Here is a 6435-nt window from a genome sequence, read left to right on the forward strand (position 1 = left end):
GATGAATTGCCTATGGAAGGCACAGAACACAACAAGGCTCTCTATTTGACGGTCAAATGTGAAGGTTCAATGGTTACTCGGGCACTAATCGATAACGGGTCGAGCGCTAATATTTGCACGTTATCCACATTGAACAAGTTAAAGATTGATGAGGATAGAATCCGCAAAAATAGCATTTGTGTTCGAGGGTTCGATGGAGGGGGAACAAACACGGTAGGGGATATTGTACTCGAATTGACTATTGGCCCAGTCGAGTTCACGATGGAATTTCAGGTGTTGGATGCTGCAGTATCCTATAATCTTTTGTTGGGTCGACCGTGGATTCATGCGGCAAAAGCCGTGCCCTCCACACTGCACCAAATGATCAAATTCGAGTGGGACAGACAAGAAATTGTGTTACATGGGGAAGATCCCACATGCGCCATGAATGATGCCATTGTACCCTTTATAGAGACCGAAGATGATAAGGGGCCATGGGTGTATCAGATCCTCGACACGGTTCCGGTGAGCAGGGTGCCTGAGGGTAAAAGCATGCCATGTCCCAAAGTGTCAGCTGCGACCATCATGGTAGTGTCAGAAATGTTGAATAACGGGTTCGTGCCCGGGAAGGGTTTGGGGGTTGAACTGCAGGGCATTACTCAACCTGTGTCTTTGCCCAAAAATCTGGACACCTTCGGGTTAGGGTTCAAACCAACAGCGGCAGATGTCAGAAAGGCCCGTAAATTGAAGAAGAAAGCTTGGGTGCTCCCTAAACCAATTCCTCGATTGTCCAGGTCCTTCGTCAGACCAAGTATTAAGAAACAGTCATTGGCAAAGATGCCAGGTTCGTTAATTGAGGCGGATGGGAATTTGGATAAGGTGTTTGAGAAAGTATTTGCTGAAGTAAACATGGTTGAGGTCGGGGAAGGGTCAAGCAGAGCAGACATACAGTACATCGGACCACGTGCTAACATCAACAATTGGGAAGCTACTCCTCTTCCAGTTCGGAGGGAGTCGTGGTAGTGGGTTTTGTTTTCCTTTTTGTCACCTGGATTATTCCAGGGTTTGTAATCCAGTTGTTATGTTCCGTCCGTTTGGATGAGTTAAAACCTTGTTGTCTTTACGTTTAATGAAATGCAATTTTCTCGTTCCTAATTCTCTTTCCATTTTCTTTTCTTTTCTTCGTACAGTTCTTTTTATGCTGATATCAATGACATGACATGCACGAGGAATCTTCGGCCCAATTTTAAAAGCCAATCTAGTTCAGAAGTAATAATACAAGAGATCGAGTGTGATGATGGGGTGGATTGTAATAATGATGAAGCTTATGAGGAAATTAGTAAAGAATTAAGTCACTTTGAAGAAAAACCCAAACCTAACCTAAATGACACAGAAACAGTTAATCTAGGGGACCAAGACAATGTACAAGAAACTAAATAAGTGTTCATTTGGAGCCACAACTCAAGGAGGAGATAATTAAAGTATTACATAAGTACAAAGAAGTTTTTGCATGGTCATATGACGATATGCCGGGTCTAAGCACCGATTTGGTGGTTCATAAATTGCCCACTGATCCAGCACTCCTCCCTATCAAGCAGAAGTTGAGAAAGTTCAAAACAGACATAAGTGTGAAGATCAAAGAAGAGATCACCAAGCAGTTTGAGGCAAGGGTCATTCAGGTTACACGGTACCCCACTTGGTTAGCCAATGTCGTGCCTGTGCCAAAGAAAGATGGCAAGACCAGGGTGTGCGTCGATTATCAAGACCTTAACAAGGCAAGCCCAAAAGATAATTTCCCACTGCCCAACATCCATATACTGATCGACAATTGTGCCAAACATGATATTGGCTCTTTTGTGGATTGTTATGCGGGTTATCATCAGATTCTAATGGATAAGGAAGATGCAGAAAAGACGGCATTCATCACGCCGTGGGGAACGTATTGTTATCGGGTCATGCCGTTTGGTTTGAAAAATGCTGGGGCAACTTATATGAGGGCCATGACAACTATCTTCCATGATATGATACATAAAGAAATCGAGGTATACGTGGATGATGTGATCGTGAAGTCTAGACAGCAATCTGACCATGTCAGAGATTTGAGAAAATTCTTTCAAAGGCTTCTCAGGTACAATCTTAAGCTCAATCCTGCGAAATGTGCTTTCGGGGTGCCATCTGGGAAGTTGTTGGGATTTATAGTTAGCCGGAGAGGTATTGAATTAGACCCGTCAAAGATCAAAGCTATTCAGGAGTTGCCACCTCCAAGAAACAAAACTGAGGTGATGAGTTTGTTGGGAAGACTGAACTATATCAGCAGGTTCATTGCTCAGCTCACGGCAACGTGTGAACCAATTTTCAAATTGTTAAAGAAAGATGCCGCGGTCAAATGGACTGATGAATGCCAGGAGGCTTTTGATAAGATAAAGGGGTATTTGTCAAACCCACCTGTGTTGGTCCCACCAGAACCAGAGAGTCCTTTGATTCTGTATCTGACAGTTATGGACAGTTCATTCGGCTGTGTACTGGGGCAGCATGATGTTACGGGCAGAAAGGAGCAGGCTATCTACTATCTCAGTAAGAAGTTCACATCTTACGAGGTCAAGTATACTCATCTGGAAAGGACATGTTGTGCCCTAACTTGGGTGGCACAGAAATTGAAACATTACTTGTCATCTTACACCACTTACCTTATATCTCGCTTGGACCCGTTGAAGTATATTTTCCAGAAACCCATGCCCACAGGAAGGCTTGTAAAGTGGCAGATCTTACTTACAGAGTTCGACATTGTCTATGTGACACGGACTGCCATGAAAGCACAGGCATTAGCCGATCACTTGGCTGAGAACCCCGTTGATGAAGATTATGAGCCTTTGAAAACTTATTTCCCTGATGAAGAGGTAATGCACATTGAAGAATTAGAACAAGCTGAGAAGTCGGGATGGAAACTTTTCTTTGATGGGGCCGCCAATATGAAAGGCGTAGGAATAGGTGCAGTACTTATTTCGGAAACAGGTCAGCATTACCCCGTTACAGCTCGGCTTCGTTTCTACTGTACAAACAACATGGCAGAATATGAGGCGTGTATATTGGGATTGAGATTAGCTGTGGATATGGGTGTACGGGAAGTCTTGGTCATGGGTGACTCGGACTTACTGGTACACCAGATTCAAGGGGAATGGGAAACACGGGACTTGAAGCTTATACCGTATCGGCAGTGTCTGCATGAGCTTTGCCAGCGTTTTCAGGCCATAGAATTCAGACACATTCCAAGGATTCATAATGAGGTTGCTGACGCTTTGGCTACTTTGGCATCAATGTTGCACCATCCAGATAAGGCCTATGTTGATCCATTGCAGATTCAAGTCCATGATCAGCATGCTTACTGTAATGTGATAGAAGAGGAAATCGATGGAGAGCCGTGGTTCCATGATATCAAAGAGTACATCAAAGCGGGAGTATATCCAACGCAGGCCACCAGTGATCAGAAAAGAACAATTCGACGGTTGGCAAGTGGGTTTTTCCTTAGTGGGGGAGTACTGTACAAAAGAACGCCAGAGCTCGGTTTGTTGAGATGTATAGATGCACGGCAAGCCACAACTATCATGACTGAGGTGCATTCCGGAGTTTGCGGACCGCATATGAGTGGGTATGTTCTAGCAAAGAAGATTCTCCGAGCAGGTTATTATTGGCTCACGATGGAGCGAGATTGTATCAGTTTTGTGCGTAAGTGTCATCAATGCCAAATACATGGAGATTTGATTCATGCTCCACCATCAGAATTACATACGATGTCCGCGCCATGGCCTTTTGTTGCATGGGGCATGGATGTTATTGGGCCAATTGATCCAGCAGCATCAAATGGGCACAGGTTTATCTTGGTAGCTATAGATTATTTTACCAAATGGGTGGAAGCGAAGACATTCAAGTCTGTGACCAAGAAGGCTGTAGTTGACTTCGTGCATGCAAATATCATCTGTCGGTTTGGGATCCCAAAGGTAATCATCACAGATAATGGGGCTAATCTTAATAGCCATTTGATGAAGGAGACATGTGAGCAGTTTAAGATTGCTCACAGGCACTCTACTCCGTACCGTCCCAAGGCAAATGGTGCGGTTGAAGCGGCCAATAAGAACATAAAGAAAATACTCCGAAAGATGGTTGAAGGATCTAGACAATGGCACGAGAAATTGCCTTTTGCATTGTTAGGATATCGCACCACCGTGCGTACCTCGGTAGGGGCGACTCCTTACTCATTGGTATACGGTACCGAGGCAGTAATACCCGCAGAAGTGGAAATCCCATCTCTGCGAATCATTGCAGAGGCTGAGATCGATGATGATGAATGGGTGAAAAGCCGTCTTGAGCAGTTGAGTTTGATCGATGAGAAAAGATTGGCATCAGTGTGTCATGGCCAACTGTACCAACGAAGAATGGCAAGAGCATACAACAAAAAAGTACGTCCAAGGAAATTTGAAGTCGGGCAATCAGTACTGAGGCGGATCTTGCCTCATTGGGCTGAGGCAAAAGGAAAATTTGCCCCAAACTGGCAGGGACCATTTGTAGTAACCAGAGTGTTGTCTAACGGAGCGTTGTATTTGACAGATATGGAAGGAGAATGTGTAGAAATGGCCATCAATTCCGATGCGGTCAAGAGATATTATGTATGATTTCTTTATTTTCTGAATGTATCTGTTCGTATTTGGCATATCTTAAAGATTGAAATGATGAAGGCATTTTGTTCTGCTATCCAAACACTCTTATCCCTTGTTATCCCCTTCGAGCCTTACTTATTTTTCATACACCTCTTTCGGAATCAGCGGCACTATAAGAGAACACATGTGACGAACATAAAGAAAAGAAGGAAAGAAAAGAAAAGAAAAGAAAAAGAAGAAAAGAAAAAGAAAAAGAAAGAAAAGTGAAAAAAAGGGAAATAAGAGAAACATAACAACGTAGTCTCTATGAAGTGAACTACGTTTGACTTGATCCCGAAAGGGTACGTAGGCAGCCTTACTCCGAGGTTCAGTCATACCAAATAGAAATCCAAAAATCCCCAAGCAAGAAACTGGGGCAGAAATGGTGATTGTTATGAAAGTGGGATTCCGAAAGTTGTAATTTGAACCCATTTGAATTGTTTTGAGCCTTTTATACCTTTCTTTCTAACTCAATCCAAAAGCCTACATTACGGTCCAAAGAAAGACCTTATGATCAGTTTTGAGAAATGCCAAGATGAACAGGTAGGAATAACCCACGACAGGGGCAACACTCTGGTTCGAGCAAGAAGAACAAAAATAAATGAGAGAGTCTTATGGGTGAAAACCCTCACGGGCACCGTAAGGCGACGGGAGCTGAGAGAAAAATAAATGAGAGAGTCGTGTTGGTGAAAACCTTTACGGGCACCTCAAGGCGAAGGTGAGATAAGAAATGGAAAACTGAGAAAGGTCTGTTGATAGAAACCGTTTCGCGGTACCGCAGGGAAACAAGGTTAAGGTCTGGATAAATCAAACAAGTGATGGAAGTTCTGGGCAATGAGGTACGACAATTGAGAGTTGTTTGGTTGGATAGATTGGGCTGATTAATCCAAAATGCATGTCTTGACCATTGGTACTAGTTGTCTCGCTCAGATAAGTTTCTTTTCCTTCTCTTTTCAAACAGTCATCTGGTTTTGGATTCTTCTTATCCTTAACTCAAAAATCATTGCATTTCATTTTCTTTTGAGGGTTTTATCTAGCTGAGATGTTTCAGTGCCAGTTTTGTTCAATGCAAGCAGAAAGGACTTCAAAGTTCACTACCAGCTTCTAGAATTGTAAAGCACAACGTGGTCAGAGCATGTCAAAAACAACTTGATGTCAAGTGGAATACAGGGAATTAACGGAAGTTTCATTGGTGAAATGATTGGGAAATGTCGTGGGAAAGGCGAAAGCTCAAACAAAAAGGTCAGAAAAGTGAAATAACAGCAGAGGTGTAAAACATTTAGGTCGCCAGAGGTTGGGAAATTTAAAAGTTGGTCAGAAAGTCAAGCGGTTCAGGGTCAGTGCGTGGAAATTAGTCAACACAAAGCAAGGCAGTGGAAGGATTTTTCAGCAAGAATGCCATCAACTAACCACCGTTTTAAACTGACAAAATTTTCTTTGATTGAGCAGGAGGAGAAAAGTTAGTTGTTGAAGAGGAATTCTCCAGGAGGGAAAAACAAGCACTAATCAGGATAAATGCAAGTTATCAGGAGTCCGCCTGGAGAACAGAGACATACTTTTCAAGTTTGACGTCAGGAGTCCGCCTGAAGAACGGAGACATACAGTTTAAATTTCAAAAATCAGGAGTCCGCCTGGAGAATAGAGACATTCATTTCAAATTTAGCAATCAGGAGTCCGCCTGGAGAACAGAGACGTACTTTTCAAGTTTGACGTCAGGAGTCCGCCTGAAGAACGGAGACATACAGCTTAAATTTTAAAAGTCAGG

This window comes from Nicotiana tabacum, chromosome 8 (assembly GCF_000715075.1).
Source record: "Nicotiana tabacum cultivar K326 chromosome 8, ASM71507v2, whole genome shotgun sequence".
Taxonomy (NCBI): Eukaryota; Viridiplantae; Streptophyta; class Magnoliopsida; order Solanales; family Solanaceae; genus Nicotiana; species Nicotiana tabacum.